Here is a 23,233-nt window from a genome sequence, read left to right as displayed (position 1 = left end):
TTTGATCACTGTAATAGATTTTCTGTGGATTTCTTGTAGGTGATACCTTCATGGGACCAACGTTAGGGATCTTTATAAATTAAATTCAATAATTGAATCTATAAATATCCTAAATATTAGTCCCCATTTTTTTTTTTTAACAATTTATAACAAACCTATATTTTTTCAGACTCAACAAGGCTACGGGAACTTTGATCCACAGCAGGATCTCTGCAAACTTTGACAATTATATTTTTCATCTCAACCAGGTATTGGGAAACACTCAGTTACATCTGCGGCTCAGAGATATCTATAAGTGTGAGGAGACTCATAATGGCATCCACACCCCATAAACACTATCATGATGAGGAGTTTGATCCTAAAAGTCTTATGGAAACATATATTGGTGCAGACAAGTCTGTTACTAAAGAGGAAATATTGCACTATCCTTTACGTGAACTATTTAAAATATTAACTCCAGGTATGTGTATTATTAAAATAGTGATTGATTATCATTTATGCCACAATTTAAATTTGATTTAGAACCATTAAATATAAGCATTTTATTGGACCAATATTTCTGTCCATGTAAGGAAATGTCGTGTACAAACAAGATAAGATCTACTATATATTTGTGAAATCACTCTATGTCTGTGTCCCAAGGGTCAATCGCATTGGACCTTGGGCCTGTCACTCCTGCTCAGGCCATGCCCGCCCCCGCACACCTCTCATTGGCCTACGTCCAACACCAATGCCACACTGTCCCACCCCTCACTGACTCTCATTGGCCTGCGTCCAATGCCCGCCCCCGCACACCTCTCATTGGCCTGCGTCCCACCCCTCACTGACTCTCATTGGCCTGCGTCCAATGCCCGCCCCCGCACACCTCTCATTGGCCTGCGTCCCACCCCTCACTGACTCTCATTGGCCTGCGTCCAATGCCCGCCCCCGCACACCTCTCATTGGCCTGCGTCCAACACCAATGCCCTAATACTTCCACACTGTCCCACCCCTCACTGAGTTTTGGGAACGCTTTGCTTTTGCAACACCTAATCCTCTAATCCTCAACCTGCTCTGGGGCCACACTTCACAGCTATCAAAACCTTCACGTCTGCTACCACAGACTGCCGAATCAGGTACAGAATCTACACACAACGCACAAACACAGCACACACACACATTCACACAACACCAAACACTGCAGACTGCCTCTTCAAACCCCCACTCCCCTCCACGCCACACATCTCCCTCCCGCAACCGGACCGCGAGGCCGCGGCCTCCACTCACACACCATGGCAACGATGTCCCTCCCCCTATCCCGCTACCCCACACAGTGTAGCTCCCGCGAACCGCACAGCACGCCTCATCTCCTGCACCTCACACAGCTCCCTACCGCAACCAGACCGCGAGGCCCCCTACCCCGCTACACCATGCCACCAATGTCCCTCCCCCTATCCCGCTAGCTCACACAGTGTAGCTCCCGCGAACCGCACAGCACGCCTCACATCTCCTGCACCTCACACATCTCCCTACCGCAACCAGACCGGAAGGCCCGCTACACCATGCCACCAATGTCCCTCCCCCTATCCCGCTACCTCACACAGTGTAGCTCCCGCTACACACCACTCCCTCCCGCTACACACCACTCCCTCCCGCTCCATTCCCTCCCCGGCGGGGGAACAGGCAGGCTGCCACGCGGCGCCTAAGATGGCGGACCCCCTTCCTCCCTCGCGCTCCATTCCCTCCCGCTCCACTCACCACCCTCCCGCTCCATTCCCTCGCGCTCCACTCACCACTCCCTCCCGCTACACACCACTCTCTCCCGCTACACTCACCTCCCTCCCCGGCGGGGGAACAGGCTGCCACACGGCGCGTAAGATGGCGGACCCCCTTCCTCCCTCGCGCTCCATTCCCTCCCGCTCCACTCACCTCCCTCGTGCTCCATTCCCTCCCGCTCCACTCCCTCCCGCTCCACTCACCACCCTCCCGCTCCATTCCCTCGTGCTCCACTCACCACTCCCTCCCGCTACACACCACTCCCTCCCGCTACACTCACCTCCCTCCCCGGCGGGGGAACAGGCTGCCACGCGGCGCGTAAGATGGCGGACCCCCTTCCTCCCTCGCGCTCCATTCCCTCCCGCTCCACTCACCTCCCTCCCGCTCCATTCCCTCCCGCTCCATTCCCTCCCGCTCCACTCACCTCCCTCCCGCTCCCTCCCCGGCGTGGGAACAGGCTGCCACGCGGCGCGTAAGATGGCGGACCCCCTTCCTCCCTCGCGGCGCCGAGTGAGAAGATGGCGGCGGCCGGAAGTACAGGTATTTGTCGCGTGTGTTGCTCCCCCACCTCCCCCCCACCTGCGGCGCCGCCGCCGCCGAACAGAACTGAGAAAGGGCGCATCACGGGACTGAGACGCGCGTGTGTGTGTGTGTGTGTGTGTGTGTGCGTGTGTGTGTGTGTGTGTGTGTGTGTGTGACACTGCCCCCCCTCCTGTCCACTGCCCCCCCTCCTGTCCACTGCCCCCCCTCCTGTCCACTGCCCCCCCCCTCCTGTCCACTGCCCCCCCCCTCCTGTCCACTGCCCCCCCCCTCCTGTCCACAGCCCCCCCCTCCTGTCCACAGCCCCACCCCTCCTGTCCACTGCCCCCCCCTCCTGTCCACTGCCCCCCCCTCCTGTCCACTGCCCCCCCTCCTGTCCACTGCCCCCCCCTCCTGTCCACTGCCCCCCCTTCTGTCCAAAGCCCCCCTCCTGTCCACTGCCCCCCCTCCTGTCCACTGCCCCCCCCTCTTGTCCACTGCCCCCCCCTCCTGTCCACTGCCCCCCCTCCTGTCCACTGCCCCCCTCCTGTCCACTGCCCCCCCTCCTGTCCACTGCCCCCCCTCCTGTCCACTGACCCCCCCTCCTGTCCACTGACCCCCCCTCCTGTCCACTGACCCTCCCCTCCTGTCCACTGACCCCCCCTCCTGTCCACTGACCCCCCCTCCTGTCCACTGACCCCCCCTCCTGTCCACTGACCCCCCCTCCTGTCCACTGCCCCCGATTTCTGTCCACTGCCCCCCTTCCCACCGCCTCCCCCCCCCCTTCCCACCGCCTCCCCCCCCCCTTCCCACCGCCTCCCCCCCCTTCCCCACCCCCTTCCCCACCCCCTTCCCACCGCCTCCCCTCCCCCCTTCCCACAGCCCCCCCCCTTCCCACCGCCCCTTCCCACCGCCTCCCTTCCCACCGCCTCCCACCGCCTCCCCTCCCCCTTCCCACCGCCTCCCCCCCCCCCTTCCCACCGCCTCCCTCCCCCTTCCCACCGCCTCCCCTCCCCCTTCCCACCGCCTCCCCTCCCCCTTCCCACCGCCTCCCCTTCCCACCGCCTCCCCCTTTCTCCCCCTTCCCACCTCCTCCCCCTTCCCACCTCCTCCCCCTTCCCACCACCTCCCCCCCTTCCCACCACCTCCCCCCCTTCCCACCACCTCCCCCCCTTCCCACCACCTCCCCCCCCTTCCCACCACCTCCCCCCCTTCCCACCACCTCCCCCTTCCCCCCCCTTCCCACCACCTCCCCCTTCCCCCCCGTTCCCACCTCCTCCCCCTTCCCACCACCTCACCCCTCCTCCCCCTTCCCACCACCTCACCCCTCCTCCCCCTTCCCACCACCTCACCCCTCCTCCCCACCACATCCCCCTTCCTCCCCATTCCCACCACCTCCCCCCTCCTCCCCCTTCCCACCACCTCCCCCCTTCTCCCCCTTCCCACCACCTCCCCCCCTTCTCCCCCTTCCCACCACCTCCCCCTTCCCACCACATCCCACCACCTCCCCCTTCCCACCACATCCCCCCTCCTCCCCCTTCCCACCACATCCCCCCTCCTCCCCCTTCCCACCACCTCCCCCCTTCTCCCCCTTCCCACCACCTCCCCCCTTCTCCCCCTTCCCACCACCTCCCCCCTTCTCCCCCTTCCCACCACATCCCCCCTCCTCCCCCTTCCCACCACCACCCCCCTTCTCCCCCTTCCCACCACCTCCCCCCTCCTCCCCCTTCCCACCACTTCTCCCCTTTCCCCCCCGCTCCCTTTCCCCCCCCGCTCCCCTTCCCCCCTGCTCCCCTTCCCCCCCCTCCCCTTCCCCCCCGCTCCCCTTCCCCCCCCTCTCCCCTTCCCCCCCCGCTCCCCTTACCCCCCCTGCTCCCCTTCCCCCCCCTCCGCTCCCCTTCCCCCCCTCCGCTCCCCTTCCCCCCCCTCCGCTCCCCTTCCCCCCCCTCCGCTCCCCTTCCCCCCCCTCCGCTCCCCTTCCCCCCCCTCCGCTCCCCTCTGCTCCCCTCCGCTCCCCTTTCCACCCCCTCCGCTCCCCTTTCCCCCCCCTCCGCTCCCCTTTCCCCCCCCCTCCGCTCCCCTTTCCCCCCCCTCTGCTCCCCTTTCCCCCCCCTCTGCTCCCCTTTCCCCCCCCTCCGCTCCCCTTTCCCCCCCCTCCTGTCCACTGCCCCCCCCCTCCTTTCCACTGCCCCCCCCTCCTGTCCACTGCCCCCCCCTCCCCACCACCTCCCCCCCTTCCCACCACCTCCCCCTTCCCCCCCCCTTCCCACCACCTCCCCCTTCCCCCCCGTTCCCACCTCCTCCCCCTTCCCACCACCTCACCCCTCCTCCCCCTTCCCACCACCTCACCCCTCCTCCCCCTTCCCACCACCTCACCCCTCCTCCCCACCACATCCCCCTTCCTCCCCATTCCCACCACCTCCCCCCTCCTCCCCCTTCCCACCACCTCCCCCCGCTCCCCTTACCCCCCCTGCTCCCCTTCCCCCCCCTCCGCTCCCCTTCCCCCCCCTCCACTCCCCTTCCCCCCCTCCGCTCCCCTTCCCCCCCCCTCCGCTCCCCTTCCCCCCCCCCCTCCGCTCCCCTCCGCTCCCCTCCGCTCCCCTTTCCACCCCCTCCGCTCCCCTTTCCCCCCCCTCCGCTCCCCTTTCCCCCCCCTCCGCTCCCCTTTCCCCCCCTCTGCTCCCCTTTCCCCCCCCCCCTCCGCTCCCCTTTCACCCCCCTCCGCTCCCCTTTCCCCCCCCCCCTCCGCTCCCCTTTCCCCCCCCTCCCGCTCCCCTTTCCCCCCCTCTGCTCCCCTTTCCCCCCCCTCCGCTCCCCTTTCCCCCCCTCCGCTCCCCTTTCCCCCCCCTCCGCTCCCCTTTCCCCCCCCTCCACTCCCCTCCACCCCTGAGTTCCCAGGTCTGCAGTGAGCTGCAGGGGGGGAGTTATGGGGGGCGCAGCCATGACAACACCCGGCAGGTTCGCCCTCATTGGCTGAACTGCCGGGGGCGTGGCCTAGCGCTCCGTCGCTAGGTCTAATCTCAATTTTCCTGCCTCCTGAAAAAACTGCCAGCTCAGCGTGGTGGCCGCCCCTTGCAGCAGGCCCATTGAGGGGCAGCTCTTGTCCCCGCAGCGCCCGCCATGGAGGGCGCTGCAGTAGCCATCAGGGACCAAGCATAAGATTGTGAGTAGTCACTATAACATTAATCAACGTAAACACAAGTATCACAATAAACAAAATAAATGGATAGGCAGGTTGTACACACAAGAAACAATGATCATTGACTATATAAACACAATATAATAGGTGTATACAGTATATGGAGATATAAATTTAAATAAAATATATACACATAAACTGTTTGAGCATACATGAACAAACAAAATATATGCTCGACAGATGTTTAAAATACAACAGTTTATATATATATATATAAACAAAAAACAAACACAAGCGCAAGCTCCATAGTATGTAACTGTTTAAACAAATGAGTACATTTGTTAAAATCTGCAGCCCGAGGAAATGCACTTACAGGATTATAAAAAGCAACCATAGGTGGGAGAGAAATCTCTGTGTGAAGACATCAACGGGGGTGGGGGAGTCTAAGATAAAGTCGCGCAAACGTGACGAAATGCGTAGGGCTGGTGATGTCATCACGTGTGGGTGCGTGCACATGGAGTCCTATGCGTCCTAGTGATCCAGTCAGCTGAATTCAAGTGATGGCATCTGATCTATGCGGAGCAGAGGACGCGGAGGCACTGAGAGGCATAGCGATCTGGCGCCAGCTCGTGACAGGAGTTGGTTGTAGCTACGAGCTGATCAGGTTCACCCTGCTTATCTTGGACTCCACCACCCTCGTTGATGTCTTCACACAGAGATTTCTCTCCCACATATGGTTGCTTTTTATAATCCTGTAAATGCATTTCCTTTGGGCTGCAGATTTTAATAAATGTACTCTTTTGTTTAAACAGTTACATGCTATGGAGCTTGAGATTCTGTTTATTTTTTTGTGTTGTTCTTTTTGTCATATATATATATATATATATATATATATAATCAAAAAATAAATAGATGATACCGTTCTGTGGCTAACAAAATGCATTTATTTGTGCGAGCTTTCGAGATACACTGATCTCTTCTTCTGGCGATGTTTCAATGAATGAAGCAAGAAAAAGCTATACTATAAACATTCCAATAGACACTGTTTATAGTATAGCTTTTGCTTGCTTCATTCATTGTTTCATCGCCGGAAGAAGAGATCAGTGTATCTCGAAAGCTCGCACAAATAAAAGCATTTCGTTAGCCACAGAACGGTATCATCTATTCATTTTTTGATTATTGAAGCTCGGCTAACACGGTACTGATACCTCTACATGAATATATATATATATATATATATATATATATATATATATATATATATAGTGCAGAATAAATGAGTTCTTCAGTATTAGGTCACACCCTTTTGGACTAACAATTTATGTCATAGGACAAGCTTTCGAGAGTTTTCCTCTTTTCCTCAGGTCAGCGATACTTATATACAAAGCATATCAAAGGGTTTACCATCACCTACACCATTGGAAACTGCAAATCCAGCAGTATAACCAACTTCACACTGATGATACCCATTAAGGTTGAAACATGTCTGTGAATGGTTTCTCTGGCTTTGCATCTCATTCCCATGCTGTGCTTTAAAGCTGTGTTAACAGTGAGCATGAGCTTATATGGGCTCCATGTAACAATGGTTTTTCAGGCAAAAGGTGACACGGTATGCTCATTTGCATGTCATTTCCCAGAATCCCTTGCTGCAGTGGAAGCACTGCATGCTGGAGATAATGGTGAAAGGTAGAGTTGCAGACCTGCCTAAGACATGTGAATGTGCCCACAAGTGATCTTTTTATTTGCTATATGCATTAAGGTGGAGGTTTCTTGTTGCCTTTTTCAGCCACCATAACTTAAAACGTATCTATCTAATCGAATCTATCTCTCTCTCTATATATATACAGTATATATCTTGGCAATTGCAAGTAAAATAATCTCACAACATAATTTTGGTTGGGAGAATAATCCAATATTGTGCATGCCAGGTGAGAGAAATATAGAAACCTGACATAGTTGAAGGTTTTGAAAAAGAGAGAATAGGGGGGGGGGGGGGGGCGCAAAACAGATAGGAGTGCAAAGTTAGATATAGCACTGACACATAACTAGTGATCAATAGTCCCAGAGGAATGAATACATATAGTGTATAATATAGTACTGTATAATATTGTTCTACACGGCCACGTGTGGTACTGAATCCAGGAAATTGTATCTTTATCTGTGGTGTTTCCTCTCTGCAGCTGTCAGCTTTTTTTCTTCTCTCTTTCCGCATTGTTAGCAGTACAGCATCACAGGTATTTTCTCCATTACTCGTGCCATATACATATAAGAGAAAACAACACCACAGGTACAAATACAAAGGTGTAATTTTATTGGTTTAAAAAGTGAGTTACAGCTCACTCACATGTAGGTGACGGTTTCTGGTGGAGGCAGCCAACTTCCGCACTTCGATGCAGTGCTCTCCTGGTCCCGCGTCCGGTGATCAGGTCGGCAGTCAAGGTCCACCTGACGAAGCATTACCACATGCGAAATGCGTTGTTCATGCAAGGACATGGACCTGGATCTTTTTGACCGCAAACGGCTACCGTAGCCTGCCTTAGCGCCTTGACTGCTGTCCTGATCACCGGACGCGGGACCAGGAGAGCACTGCATCAAAGTGCGGAAGTTGGCTGCCTCCACCGTAAACGGTCACCTACATGTGAGTGAACTGTAACTCACTTTTTAAACCAATAAAATTACACCTTTGTATTTGTACCTGCGGTGTTTTTTTTCTCTTATATGTACAGTATATGGCACGAGTAATGGAGAAAATACCTGTGATGCTGTACTACTAACAATGCGGAAAGAGAGAAGAAAAAAAGCTGACAGCTGCAGAGAGGAAAAACCACAGATAAAGATACCATTTCCTGGATTCAGTACCACACGTGGCCGTATAAGAACAATATTATGCAAAATTATACACTATATGTATTAATTCCTCTGGGACTATTGCTCACTAGTTATGTGTCAGTGCTATATCTAACTTTGCACTCCTATCTGTTTTGTGCCCCCCTATTATCTCTTTTTCATACCCAATTACGAGGATTGTGGGAAGATCCTCTCTGGGGCTGAGCAGCAACTACACACTTTGGGCCAGTATCACACGTTGGTTTTTGCATCCTTCATTGTTTATTATTATTGACTGTATTATTAAGAGGGAGTGCTCCAGTTTGCCTATTTCACAGTTGCAGGTTTTAACTGATGACATCCCATGTTTGTGTTTAATCATAAAACTTAGTAAGGGAGATTCCCTAAAATGTCATACCTGATATCAGAGCATAGTGAATCCCAGCCGGTGTAGTTTGGGTGTAGGTTTTGGAAAACTGGATTAGAGCACTATATCAGGGTAGTGGGAGGCTAGGCATTAAGTCTGAATGTGTTAGGCACAGAGGATAATGGCTCAAGATGGAGGGTGGATCCCAATGGATGGACTGGCCAGGACTGGACTGAGCCTGGATAGTAACCTTAGAGTCGGGCTGAGGTCAGGGCAGACACATCAGACAGATAATACAGGACCACTGGATACAAAGGCACATTGACCTAGCAACAGCAAGTAGGAGATAGCATGTAGGAATAGGCAGTCAGTGGACCCCTGAACAGTAAAGTTCAAAGATTCAAGTCCCGTCGGGCCTGACAGAATGGAACATACCTCTGGAAAGGTCTGTTATTTCACATTCCTCCTCCCAAGCAGCAGGGGAAATATACACAGCTGTCTGGAATTTACAGATCTCTTGACATCAGATTAAGCAGCCAGCAATTTGTGTTCCCCTCTAGGTAGGAGTGCAATGTTGCAAGACCCTCAGTGCAGGAGGAGGGAGACAGAGAAGCAGAGTCCTGGACACACCCTTTAATAGTGTTCTGTGTCCTGCATTCAGCTCACATATGACTAAATTAGCCCTGGCAAATTAATCCAGCATTATGAATATCTGGACCTTAGGGAATTCCCGGATTCAGCTGGGGGATTCCCTCCCAGGATTACCTACAGAAACAGGGATCTGAGGTCACAAGCACAGGGAAGGATAATGTCTGAAATGCATCATACTGTATTTTCTATAGAAACTATTCAGCATCAGACAGTGCAGACACAGGTACTCTGAACATGGGAATACAAAGAAATATACTGCAGCTATATGGTCTGTTTTGGCTTTCAAGTGTAACCCTCCTTACTCGGCTCTAGAATAAGTCACATCAGTTCTACTATACACATTGGCATTGCTCAGTCTCTCAGGCCTTTGCACGGTGCTGGGTGAGTGCAGGCTGGGCGTTGATGCTTGGATCTGACAAGAATGGGCGCCAGGAACTTTTATAAATAAATGCAGTAAGTGCTTTATTAGACAGCCGTCAATAAATATTCACAGAAACTGACATACAGTACTGGAAACTGATTCTGGATACTTGACAGAAACTCGTGTCAAACACTATCATTCTGTTTTTCATGCCCAGGTAGCTTTCACTCCGACCCTGGGGATTGACTTAGACTTCTTACCCATAGTAAGGGTTAAACTGGCAGTGTCTTGCATAGAGTTAATAATGTCCCATATCGAATAGGCCTCTCAGGGATACACTTCAGAGTCCTGGATTAGTAACACGCTTCTATGTACTGCATACTTCTTCCATACTTATTTGATCAGGAAAGCACTACGAACTTTCCGGTTTGACCGGTCTAAACATAGTCGGGAGTTACTATGCCGAGAACTCCTATATACTGTAGATCATTCGTCCTCCTTTTCCATAGTGAGAACGATCTTGGACCCTGGCTACTAGTGCTTACTTAATGGGCATGTTACTAACTGACAACCACAAACAGTGACAGGACACTTGTTAATACACATTACTATACACTCAAACCTATTTACAGGACTCACAGCGAGGACCCAGTGAGAACTCTAAGAACATAGGTGGACGACATATATAACCTCTATACTCCCTATAGTGACATCACAGGTCAAAAGACATACAAGGGAGTGACAACCCCATTTTAACAGTCATCCTAAATAACATCTTGGGCAGGGGAACAACCTGAGTGAGCCTACACCATTAACCCCTTAACTGAAATAGTAGTCCCCAAAGAGGGAGCTACACAGGTCTCTCCCCATAAAATGTGTTCAACATTGTACGGTTTTTCAGCTTACAGATAAGTCGACATTGGGTTGCAAACAGTCACAATAAACATATGATAGCTTTAAAGGTGGATGAGTGCTAGAGACGTCATTCTGCAATGTGTATGTTTCACATCATTAACTGAAGAAATAATTCATTGTTTTTCAGTGATGGATGGGAGGAGAAAGAAGAAAAAGTAAGAAGAGCAGTCACACGGGTTGTGAAATGTGATTTCACCAAAGCCAACCCATTGGAACCTGTTGTGGTGCCACAAGCAGATGGGCTGATCAGCATGTGGTACTTGGAAGCTGCTAGCAAAGATCATGACAGTTATCTCAGTAACCTGAAAAAAATGTCATCATTTCTGAAGGTGGGAGGGCATCTGATCCTGTTTGTGTTTCTCAACGTTTCATATTACATGCTTGATCAACACAAGTTTTCCATGCTGACCTATGATGAGGAATTTGCAAAGAAAGCTCTTAGAAACACAGGGTATTTGGAAAACTCAAAAGCAAATTAAGTACTCACCTGGCAGACTATGAACATGTTGGGTATTTTGTTGCTTGCAAGGAAAGGGAGGTTTAATAACCAATAATCTTACATCATATTTACTAAACATTCTTCTGCCTTAAGACACTAGAGCATTTTCCTATAATATATACATCTATTCACTGCATGTACATATATATATAAAGTGCTTGACAAATCACCCAAAAATCTACTCGCCGAACCAAAAAATCTACTCGCCGAACCAAAAAATCTACTCGCCACCTCGTCCCGCCCCTTGTCCCGCCCCAGCACCGCTTTAAAATAAATAAATTGAATAAATTCCTACAGTAGTAAGAACAACATTAGTTTTTGACATAAGTTTATTTATTGTATTACATTATACTACAATTAGTCCTTGGTACGTGTGTGTGTGTGTGTGTATGTGTATGTGTATGTATATATATATATATATATATATATATATATATATATATATATATATATATATATATATAGTCGGATCTAGAAAAAAAAGACAGATATGAATGACTAGTTTCCTGAACCCCTTAACTAGTGTCTGGATGCCCCTGCTTCACAATTTTCTAATGCAGCAATCCAGAGTGGGATCTGACCTGATCCACAGTCCCTCAATGTCCAGGTACCCCCATTCCCGCAATGTTATGTGTTTGAGTGGATGTGTTCCCTACCCGTCTTATGGCTAGGGGGATTCCGATGTCTCCCGTGTGAAGCTTGAGAGTCAGATCTGGAAGAAAGCAGTATAGGTTATTTCGTGTTGGTATAGGTCAGTTAAGCTATATAGGGTAAATAAGATATCCAGTGTGTGGGTGACAGAGAGAGAGAATGTGGTAACAGATAGAGAAAGAGAGAGTGTGTGGGTGACAGACAGAGAGACAGAGAGAGAGAGAGAGAGCGGGTGACACAGAGAGAGAGGGAGAGAGCGGGCGACAGAGAGAGAGAGGGAGAGAGCAGGCGACAGAGAGAAAGAGAGGGAGAGGGCGGGCTACAGAGAGGGAGAGAGTGGGCAACAGAGAGAGGGAGAGAGCGGGCAACAGAGAGAGGGAGAGCATGGGTAACAGAGAGAGAGGGAGAGTGGGCAAAAGAGACAGGAAGGGAGAGAGCAGGCAACAGAGACAGGAAGGGAGAGAGCGGGCAACAGAGAGAGGGAGGGAGAGAGCGAGTGACAGTGAGAGGGAGAGAGCGGTTGACAGAGATAGGGAGAGAGCAGGCAACAGAGAGAGGGAGAGCACGGGTTAATGACTTTGGGGGTGACTGACTGGGGGGGTGACTGACTGGGGGGGTGACTAACTGGGTTACTGGGTGGGGAGGGGTGACTGTGTGGGGGTGACTGACTGGGTTACTGGGTGGGGAGGGGGTGACTGACTGGGGGGTGACTGGGTGTGGGTTCACTGGGTAGGGGTGATTGACTTGGGGTGACTGGGTGGGGTCTGGTGTCCTGCACACACACACACACTCTCTCTCCCATACACACACACACACACACACACACACACTCTCTCTCTCTCCCATACACACACTCTCTCTCCCCCTCCCTCCTATTCACTCACTCTCCCATATATCAGTCACCTATTATCACTTATTCGCTGCACCCCCCTGAAGAAGATCCCCCTGTGTGGATCGAAACGTTGGTTCTATGTTTTATATCTCTAATACAATTGTTGTTTTGGACACCTACTGAGTGCTGTTGTCTCTTTGCCACCTTTGCTGTTAGTAACGTGTGCTTTATTTGCTTTATGGTACAAGCACCAGCTTATTCCTTTATCACTTCAGGAGTGCCGGATATCACCTATTTCTATATATACAGGTATATTTTTTATTTATTTATTTATTAAATTTTTACCAGGAAGTACTGTAGTACATTGATAGGTACCTCTCGTTTTTAAGTAGGTCCTGGGCATAGAGTTAAGATGACAAATAATACATGGTTAGAAATACAGTTACATAAGTGAACAGGGTATACATTATATACATAGCATGCACAGTTAGAGATAATATATATTATAGTATTATAGGCATATGTAACAGTTACAGACCAGATTAAAATGTGAGATAGATTCAGTTTTGAAAGAACTTAGACTGGTGGCGGCTGTGAGAGTCTCCGTTAGATTGTTCCAGTTTTCGGATGCACAGTAAGAGATGGAGGAGCGGACGGATACTTTGCTGAACTTTGGAACCATGAACAGTCTTTTTGAGTCAGATGTATCCCCCTGCAGCATTAATCATTTGGTGCCACGACCACCACGGTCACATGACCGCACGTGGCAGTGGCACAGAAGACATTAAGGCTTACTACATGTGTAAGTTTTAATTGAAACACAACATTTGACGCCAGATGCTGTAGGAATCACTTGTCCCATCATGTCTGTGCATTCTCTTACATGCTATAAAACCTCAGACACGATTTGATGTTTGGCTTTCTATCGTACTTAGGAAATCCTTACCTATCCCAAGTATGTTTGATTCCCTTACTCTACTAGCCCCTATCCCCTCTGCTTGGCACCAGTGTGGCCATGCAAGCGTTAATTGTTTGAAATACAAATTGTATCTATCTTTTGAAATGTTGAGTTATTCGTAATTTCTCTTCTTTTTCACCAGTCAAAGCTGACTTCAATGGGTAGGATAACGTGAGACGGAGCTAAAAAACCTCTGTGAAATTTTACATTTGACATACATGATGAATAAGTTAAATTATGGTTAGTAAAAGTTAGTCACAGGTAAAAGTTCACAGTGACTAAAATTATAAAACGTATTACTATAACATGATTAGTGATAACAAATAATATAACAAAAAGAGGAAAATATCCCAGATGGACAAGCACTCGAATACTCCCAAATGTTAGAGCCACTGAGTGGGTAGTGAATTAGTTAATACAATGGCAAATAACAAAGGGTATGAAATGCTAACTTAAAAATTGCAAGGATCTCTCTCTCTCTCTCTCTCTCTCTCTCTCTCTCTCTCTCTCTTTCTCTCTCTTCTCTCTCTTCTCTCTCTTCTCTCTCTTCTCTCTCTTCTCTCTCTTCTCTCTCTTCTCTCTTCTCTCTTCTCTCTCTCTCTCGTCACCCGCTTGAAGCGGTGCGTTTTTCGACCATGGCACGCACGGCGTCTGTGGGTGTGTCTAGGGGCGTGCCAGTGATGTCACGGAGTTGGTTCGCCCTCATTGGGCGAACCTCTCACGTGACCTGTCTGTCGCATTGAGAAATCAGTTTTGCTGATTTCTCACGCAACACGTGCCCCCTCCCGCTTTCGCGCAGATGTGCCTGCACGCCACATGGACGCGAACACTGCCCTAAGGCAGCCTCCGCACGGTCTGCAGTACCATGGCCCCAGCCTAAGTCAGCTAGTGCCTATCCTTCAGTGTATCATTATAGAGAGGAGGATACTAATGTATCTTAATGTTATCCCACAGGATGTTTGTAGTGGGTATTATTGCTACAAACAAGTTTGAGGAGTTATCAAAACCTCTGACAACTTCGCAGTCATGTCCATAGCAATGAGTATTGGTATTGTGTACCATCTTGTATATGACCGTGATTATACCTAAAATCGCCCGGCGGCATCGCTCACGGCTGAAAAACAAAACACATAAATCCAATGTAACCATACATACCTATTCCGATGGCCATGAAAGGAAATCCCTCCCAGCGGGGAGGTATAGGTGGTGCACTGCGTGTCAATACATACGTGATGCATTCCAATGAAAGGAAATCTGACGGATGCTGGATCAGAGTAGCAAAAAAGATTTTATTGAGCGTTCGGCAGCATGCAGACTAAAAACAAGAATCCTGAAGGGAACCTCTGACGCGTTTCGTGCAAAAAATGCCCTTTGTCAAAGAGTAAAGTTCCTTTCAAAGTGCTGATTCTTATGGGGACCATGAACCGGAAGGTCCACCTCCCAAGACGCCACTGGTCCCGCCCCTAGAGGTCAGTGACCAATGAACATGTGTGCAGCTTGAGTGGCGGGGTCTCCTGTTGCCCTTAGATATCCACATGTTGTCCTTTACCCTAAATTGTGAGCATTAATGACTATGCATTGCCAGCTTTACTCACATTTATATACCTGAAGGATATCAATACATATCTATCTACAATCAAGATCATACATATGGATTACAGTCAAAATGATTATTATTTTTGATGCCTGTTTTAGGATTACTCTTGAGCACTGGATTAGGGGATTTTTTTCTCCAATTTTTCTCTATTCCGATGGCCACGCAGTGCCAAAGCTCAAGGGTGGCAGACTGGAGAGGAGAGAGAGGAATTTGAACTTGGCAAGCGTTGGTCGTGACACATGAGCGGTTCAGCCAATGAGGACGAACCGCTCATGGCCACGCCTCCGACACGCCTCTCTGTCCCTCTGACTGCCTCCTGACTACAGAACAACTTGCCGCTTTGCCGGATCACAACGGTGATGTCACCGCATCGCGCTGCCGCCCAGCAGCTCCTTTATAATCGTAGCCTAAGGCTCACTGCGCACTTAATATAAATAGTTACATATCCATGTATACAGTATGTAATTTTTTTTTATTGCCATCAAAACGAGAAGCCTCATCATTTTAAACAGATCAGTGCTCAGAGTGTGAGCTCGTAGGTACTTGGTTTTAAATGCTAATGCATTATATATATCAGGTTGGAGACCCCATGTAGCAATTAATGAAACAGAATTAGAAACTGACTGTATTAATAATACACATAATCGGACACTCCAGGCTAAACCCCATATGTGGTGTCATTGACCACTTCCTCATTAACGCCCACTAGGAGGATGTCATCCGTTAATAACGTTACGTGCTCGTACTAATAAATGCTCGTAGTAATGACTGAGAATGGTCAGGAGGACGGAGAGACAGTGTCTGGAGATTAACCTGAACTGTCTTTTCCTGATTTTTGTCCGAGGCAGAGGGAAGACCCGGTTCTTGAAAGACAGTATGAAAAGGTGATTACAATGAATTACCATGTTTTGAATGCCCAAGGTGTAAGGGAATCTCCTAGTTGTGAATTGTTAAATGATTTTCTGTAAAGGGTGAACAAGCACATCAAAACAGGGGAGGTCACCAGTCAAATCTTGGTCCCTAAGGTGTTTGTTAAAGCTGTGTTCAACCTAGCCCATACTCTTCCCTGGAGTGGTCACCTCGGCAGAGATAACACCTTTGACTGTATTTCACCCGGGTTCAATTGGTCAGGGATGCATAATGATATTGCCATATTATGTGAGACGTCGTAAATGCCAGCTTGCCCCATTGATTTCTCTACCCATCCTCTCAGCCCCCTTTGTGAGGGGTGGAGACGGGTAGGACTCAATCTGTGAAGCGGCATAGGTTTATTCTGGAGATAGTTGAGTATGCCACCAGAATAATAACACAGGTGTTCCCCCAGAAGACAGCTCTTTTTGTGTTCCACGTTTTAATTCTAAATATGAAGCCTTTTCTCAAAAACTGACTGTGACAGGGCCTTATCCTCTGTCTAAAAGGGCTTCAAATAGAAAGCCTGTATTTGGCTGATAAGTCCAGCAGAGAGCTGGTTAATTGCAGCTACAGACAATTAGCCAGTCTCCACCTGGCTCATCAGACAGGTAGTAAAGCTTCCTGCTTAATCTGCAGTGGATCTCTCTAGCACTGAGGAAGTGTGAGCTGTTAGAGAGATCCCAGGGAACCAGAACCTCTCTTGCAGGACACAGCGGACCCTGGAACCTGCCAGAGGGATCATCCCCAGAACACAAACACAGCACCTCTTTAGACTTTGAGGACATCCCTGAAGATAGAGACTGGAAGTTTGAGTTAGCCCTTACAAAGGGATACCAGTTGAAAATGAATAAACACACAATTTCAGCAAACTCTAATATCAGAACCCACCACATCTATATATATATATATATATATATATATAGCACAACAGAAAGAAAAAATGGTGCCAACCTAAACCATTATATGAATAACCACATCAACATGAAGAAAAAAAACTATACTGTACAAAAATGGGGAAAGATAATACATGCACAATACAAAAAAATAAAAATAAAATTATCAGATGAAAAGTCCAGAAAAATTTATATATATAAAAAATGTATACAAATCCTAAAAAATGCTCCAATTGCTATCCAAAAGAGTTTCTGCAGCCCGAATGAAGGGAACACCACTTCCTTGAAGATATCTATAGAAACACAGAAAAAACAGGCGCACTCATAGCGTAAAAAGGTATAACAATATATTTATGGAGTCAAGGATTAAAAATACACACTCACAAACATAGCTTAATAAAAAGCAATTTTGAGTATAACTCAGCCAGACGCAGGAACCCGGTACCAGATGACTTCAGTGTCGGGTGTAGATTCACTGCAGCAGCCTCTATGTATGCCTCCGCAGCCCGGAGAGCACGAGGGACACCACCTTCCTCTCAATCCGGCGTCACACAGTGAGTTCTCAGCTCCAGGTATCGCGAGAACTCAGTGACGTCAGTGGATTCAGCCGGAACAAGTTCACATAAGTGTATCTAGTGGACGGCTGAGATAAATGTTTCCAAAGAAACAGCAAGTGCTATGGCAAGCTTGTGAGTGAATAATTATTAAAATGGAACTGTACACCTCCACCAAACACTCTCTACGCGTTTCGTCTCAAAAAAAACTTCATCAGGAGTGACAGCACAGGTGAGGAACATAGTTTTATAGTTAGATGAGCAAATCAGAATATAGAAGACTACTAATTGCTAATCAGGTGCACAAGGTCAATGCCAGGATCATATATACATATATATATATATATATATATATATGTATATATATATATATATATATATATTGTGATGTCTGCGTTACAGCATAGGATCTTTTATCCCAGATCAAAGGTAGGAAACTTAGAGTTTGGTGCACAGGGTGTTTATTTACTGGCTTCCTGCTCCCGGACTGTCTAACTCTATAATTGACCTCTCCTACTCTTTCTAGGACTTTGTAGGGTCCCCGCCAGGGGCCCAAAAACTTACATTCTACTGTAGGTACAGCACTAATCTCCCGGCCTAAACACCCTAAGTCTGGCATTCCGGTTATACAGTAAGAGTTCTGCTGTGAACTCTGGGCTTGCTGCATGTGTTGTCGCACAATTGGCAACACTGCTGCAATGCGATCCTGCATCTGTAAAATATGTTCTATGATGCTACGGGGGGCGTTGACTCTGTTTCCCAGGTCTCTTTGAGCATATCAAGTATACCCCGTGGGTGTATCCCATACAACAACTCCAAAGGGGAGTAACCTGTAGAGGCCTGATGAACTTCTCTTACGGCATACAATAAATATGATAAGAGGAAATCCCAGTTTTTACCATCTTGGTTTATGGCCTTCCGCAGCATGACCAGGGAGGCTGCGAGGGACCCCCTCCCCCTCCCACTTGGAACAGGTACCCACATATAAACAGACAAGTAATGACAGACTCAGATTTGGAGGTATAAAAGGCCGCGGCTTTGTTTATTAACAATCATAATACTGGAGTAAGCGCTAGTCCAAGCCAGAGTGGGGTCAGAGGGTCAGCCAGGCCTTGGCCTGCTGCCCCCGTACCCGGCCGACCCCTAAAGAGCCGGCCGTTGTCGCGAGTGGGTTCCCGGGTGTCACGTTCGCTTGACCCCGCCCATTCGCTCCTACCCACGGGCGACGCCCGCCCCGAGCCCATCTGGCAAGGAGAAGCACTTACCCCCGAACTGCCGCCGCGACAGTGGCAAAACGACCAACTGGAGCCTCCTGAAGGAACTTCAGTCCTTTGTTTCTCGGGAGTTCTTCGGACTCTGCCCTGTAAAATATGATGGTACATGTTACAGCTTACAGGTAGTACAGACAGCTTATCAACCAAGGGAATTGTAACTACTCCACAGAGTGGCCGGGGGCAAGCATCTGCCCCCGACTGTCTTGCTAATGGGGTGGGTGGGTGGGGATTTCACTGCAGACCGGGAGCAGAATGGCAGATTCAGCTCCCGGCTGCCTCTTTTGAAGCCTCCCTTGGCCTGCCCCTCCCCCCCTCAGGGGTCACGACGGTGACCCAGAGATCCTAGCGAGGTGAGGGGGGAGGGGGCTTGCCCCCTGGTCATGGGCTTCCCTCGCCTAATTGGCTGGAGGGATTGCTTGACCAGGGAGGCTGCGAGGGACCCCCTCCCCCTCCCACTTGGAACAGGTACCCACATATAAACAGACAAGTAATGACAGACTCAGATTTGGAGGTATAAAAGGCCGCGGCTTTGTTTATTAACAATCATAATACTGGAGTAAGCGCTAGTCCAAGCCAGAGTGGGGTCAGAGGGTCAGCCAGGCCTTGGCCTGCTGCCCCCGTACCCGGCCGACCCCTAAAGAGCCGGCCGTTGTCGCGAGTGGGTTCCCGGGTGTCACGTTCGCTTGACCCCGCCCATTCGCTCCTACCCCCGGGCGACGTCCGCCCCGAGCCCATCTGGCAAGGACAAGCACTTACCCCCGAACTGCCGCCACTCACGGCTCTATTTAAACCTCCTTAAATTAGACCGTGCCGCCAACACCGCTAGGACCTTCTCCAACCCCTCCTGCAAATCATTGTTGAACAAGTCCGCCCCTATCTCAGATAAGTGTGTGCCGTCGGCCGGAACAGGCCGATTGACTTGTAGTCGGACTCGGGATGGGTGATCTGCTACCCCCCACACTGCGTCACGAACTTTCCCGCCATCTTGTTCAATATTTTGACCCTCGCTCAGTCGATGGCGCCAGGTGCCCTTGCACCCCTCCAAACTGTCCTGCCCACTCTGTCCTACCCAACAATCGGTACTCCTGGCCAACGAGCTTTTGAAAGTCCACTTCTCTGCCCAGTGTATAAGCGTCTGTGAAGGCCTAAGGGGATGAGTGGGTTTATCGAAGCACGCTAAATCTCAGATAATGCGGGCCTGGTATAGGACCGGTATCTGTTAGACTTCCATCGCCCTATCTTTTGTATCGCAGCTACTGACAGCCCCGAGCGTGGTGCCTCGGTTGCCGCCTCAATCCGTAAAGAATGCGTCCCGTATTGTGCCTCGTCGAGACCCTGGTGTCTTAGGCACATGCGGAAAACCCGCAGGTACTGGAATCTAGATAACGGTACCCCGTCTGCGTGAAGGAGCAGAGGACCCTGACCGTCTGGCCTGCATGCCAAGTATTCCCTGAGCGTGCTCACTGGGCAAAAAATTGGTCCCTGGTAGCCAGTCCTCAAACTGCATCCCTCCCTCGCCTTTGCGCGACATGCAGCCAGCTCCCAGGCTCGCAGTGCTGCGAAGGCCAAAGCAAACGTCAGCCGAAAAGTTTCGCCTCGGACCCTGACAGGCACATTCTGTCTGTGGCCTGCATTAAACCCTCTAATATCGCTGCGTCACTGGCCTTCTGCTGTCATTTGACTAAACACCTTGCCCCTTAAGGGTCGTCGCCCGCTCCCACAGGTCTGCAGGGCATGGAATGGCGATTGGGTCCGCCTTGGGGGGCCAGTCTCCGAAACAGCGCCATCTATAACCGGGATAAGGTATCCGCAAAGTTATTCGCAACCCCCGGGACATGCCAAGCCTTGAACGCAATGTTCAATTGCAAGCATGCCAGTACGAAACTGCGCAGAACGGACAGCACCGGGGGGGAGCGTGAGCCGAAATTGTTCACGGCTTCCACTACCCCCATGTTGCCTGTCCAAAAATTTACTTGCTTATTCGCGAATAAGTGACCCCGCAGGCGCACTGCGACGAGCAAGGGAAATAATTTCAAGAACGCCAAGTTCCTAATGAGTGGCTTCTCCCGCCAGTGGGGAGGCCACTGCTCCGCGCACCATGCCCCATTAAAGTAGGCCCCAAAACCGACTGACCCTGAAGCGTCTGTAAACAACTGCAATTCTGTGCTGTTGGCCGGACAGGGGGGGGCTCGCCACAAGGTTTTGCCGTTATACTCCTTTAACAACACGCAGCCACACCGCCAAGTCCTTTCGGATTTCGGCGGTGACGCGGATGACGTGGTCGGGTCGTCTCGCCCCGAATGTTGCTGCGGAGAGGCGCCTGGCGAACACCCTTCCTGCCAGCATTACACGCGCTGCGAATACTAAGTGGCCTAGCAGCGCCTCAATGATGGTTTCTTGAGGGCTATGAATTCGCGGAGAAGCCTGCTTAGGGGGACCAGCTTCTCCAGAGGGAGCCTGCGACATCAACGTGTGTCCCGACTAAATTCTGATCCTTCTTGATATTCAAACGGAATCCTAAACCCTTCCTTAAACCCAGCTAGGAGTAGCTGGGCTGCTTCCCTATTGGGATACCTTGCTAGCCACGGTGCCAAATTGGCGATGATTATTGGTGTTGCTGCCCTCGCGTCCAAACTTACGCCCTGCGCCTTCGTTGATTGCCTAAAGTGCTGGTCATATGTCCACCAACCCGTTCCCTAAGTAAAGAGCGAGGCGCATGCCTGGGGATCCTTCTCCCCAATTACTCCAGCCAGGATAACAAATGCCTTTGACCCATTGCGAAAGGTGTGTGGGAAAAACCTCTTTTCTAAACCCTCCTTTGCTTCCCCCGTCTTTGAGGACGCAGCCAACGCCTCCCCGTAGCCTGGTAGCAGAGATAATATATCTACGTATTCCCCGGCCCGTATCTTGTCCTTCACCTCTTTCAGCAAGTGCAAGCCCACTGAGCTAGGTCTGGATGTATAAGAGACCTTCTATGCCGCATCGGGCATCCTCTTATCCTTGGCTAGCTCCTCTGAGGCGGATGCCGCCTGAGGAAAGGGAAGCGTGGGAGATGGTGATTCCGCTTGCCCGGTTTGCCCGCCGGCCCCTAGAGGTGTGTTGTTAACCGCTTGCGGGGGACCCGTGGCCATTGCCGCTGCTGGTACTATGGGCGTTGCTTCCGCTGGCGCCGCCCCCAATGCCGGCGCTACGACTGTCGCTATAGCCGGAGCTATCGCCGCTGCTGACGCGATTAGCATTGCTAGAACTGGCGCTGCGCTTATCGCTGGTGTCACTACTGTTGTAAGTGACTCTGCCCGCGCGGGTGTCGTCATCCCAATGTGACTTCCCGCAATTGCCGACGCCCTTAACCCTGCGTCAAGGTGCGCCACTAGCGGGGATAGGGCCTGCCTTATATCCCACGATGCTGCCTCCATGAGCTGTGCACCAGTACATCGGGGAGATTTTCTTAACATCACTTGAGGGGGAGCGCAAACCGCTAGTCTCTTGCGCGGGGGACTCCTGCTGGCTACCTCTTAGTTAGTTTTCACTGGCCGCTTACCTTTCTTTGACCGCTTTTTCGCCAGGCTGAGGGGTTGACCCGGGTGGCGTTGCCGGACACCTATCGGGAACCGCGATGGCTGCCTCCTCCCCCCGGTCTCTGTTATCGAGTCTCCCCTTGTGACCGTGTGCTGTCGACGCCCCATCTTCCACCCTGTGTGGTGATGGTGCCTGCGCCTCAGCCGCCTGCTGCTGAGCCGACCCTGTGCCGGACACCGCCTCCCTGATGCCTGAAATGAGAGAATGGGGACGCCTGCCGCTGGCTTGTCCGTGACCGGCGATGGTCTTTGAAACCTCCATGTTGACATGCCCCTTGGCACCGATGAATTGGGTCGCCGCCCTGCTTGCGGACTTATGCCCTGCCATTGCGGTGTGTCCCTTCCGTTTCCTTGTCCTGCCGCATGGCGCATACTTTGAAACCTCCGTGTTGACATGCCCCTTGGCACCGATGAATTGGGTCGCCGCCCTGCTTGCGGACTTATGCCCAGCCATTGCGGTGTGTCCCTTCCGTTTCCTTGTCCTGCCGCATGGCGCATACGTGTGCCCATATACACACGCGCGCATTTAGGTGTGCCCATATACACACGTGCGCATTTACGTGTGCCCATACACACGCGCGCATCTACATGTGCCCCTGCCATTGCGGTGTGTCCCTTCCGTTTCCTTGTCCTGCCGCATGGCGCATACGTGTGCCCATATACACACGTGCGCATTTAGGTGTGCCCATATACACACGCGCGCATTTAGGTGTGCCCATATACACACGCGCGCATTTAGATGTGCCCATATACACACGCGCGTATTTAGGTGTGCCCATATACACACGTGCGCATTTACGTGTGCCCATACACACGCGCGCATCTACATGTGCCCCTGCCATTGCGGTGTGTCCCTTCCGTTTCCTTGTCCTGCCGCATGGCGCATACGTGTGCCCATACACACGCGCGCATCTACGTGTGCCCATACACACGCGCGCATCTATGTGTGCCC

The 23,233-nt window shown here is 50.8% G+C and overlaps 1 pseudogene; it reads left to right on the top strand.

Moving 5' to 3' along the window:
• The first annotated feature begins 312 nt into the window (after positions 1–312).
• The window catches only part of LOC142496951 (indolethylamine N-methyltransferase-like), a 48,843-nt pseudogene continuing 25,922 nt past the window's right edge, over positions 313–23,233 (top strand).

The sequence above is a fragment of the Ascaphus truei genome, chromosome 6 (assembly GCF_040206685.1).
Source record: "Ascaphus truei isolate aAscTru1 chromosome 6, aAscTru1.hap1, whole genome shotgun sequence".
Taxonomy (NCBI): Eukaryota; Metazoa; Chordata; class Amphibia; order Anura; family Ascaphidae; genus Ascaphus; species Ascaphus truei.
This window is presented reverse-complemented; position numbering and strand designations above follow the sequence as displayed.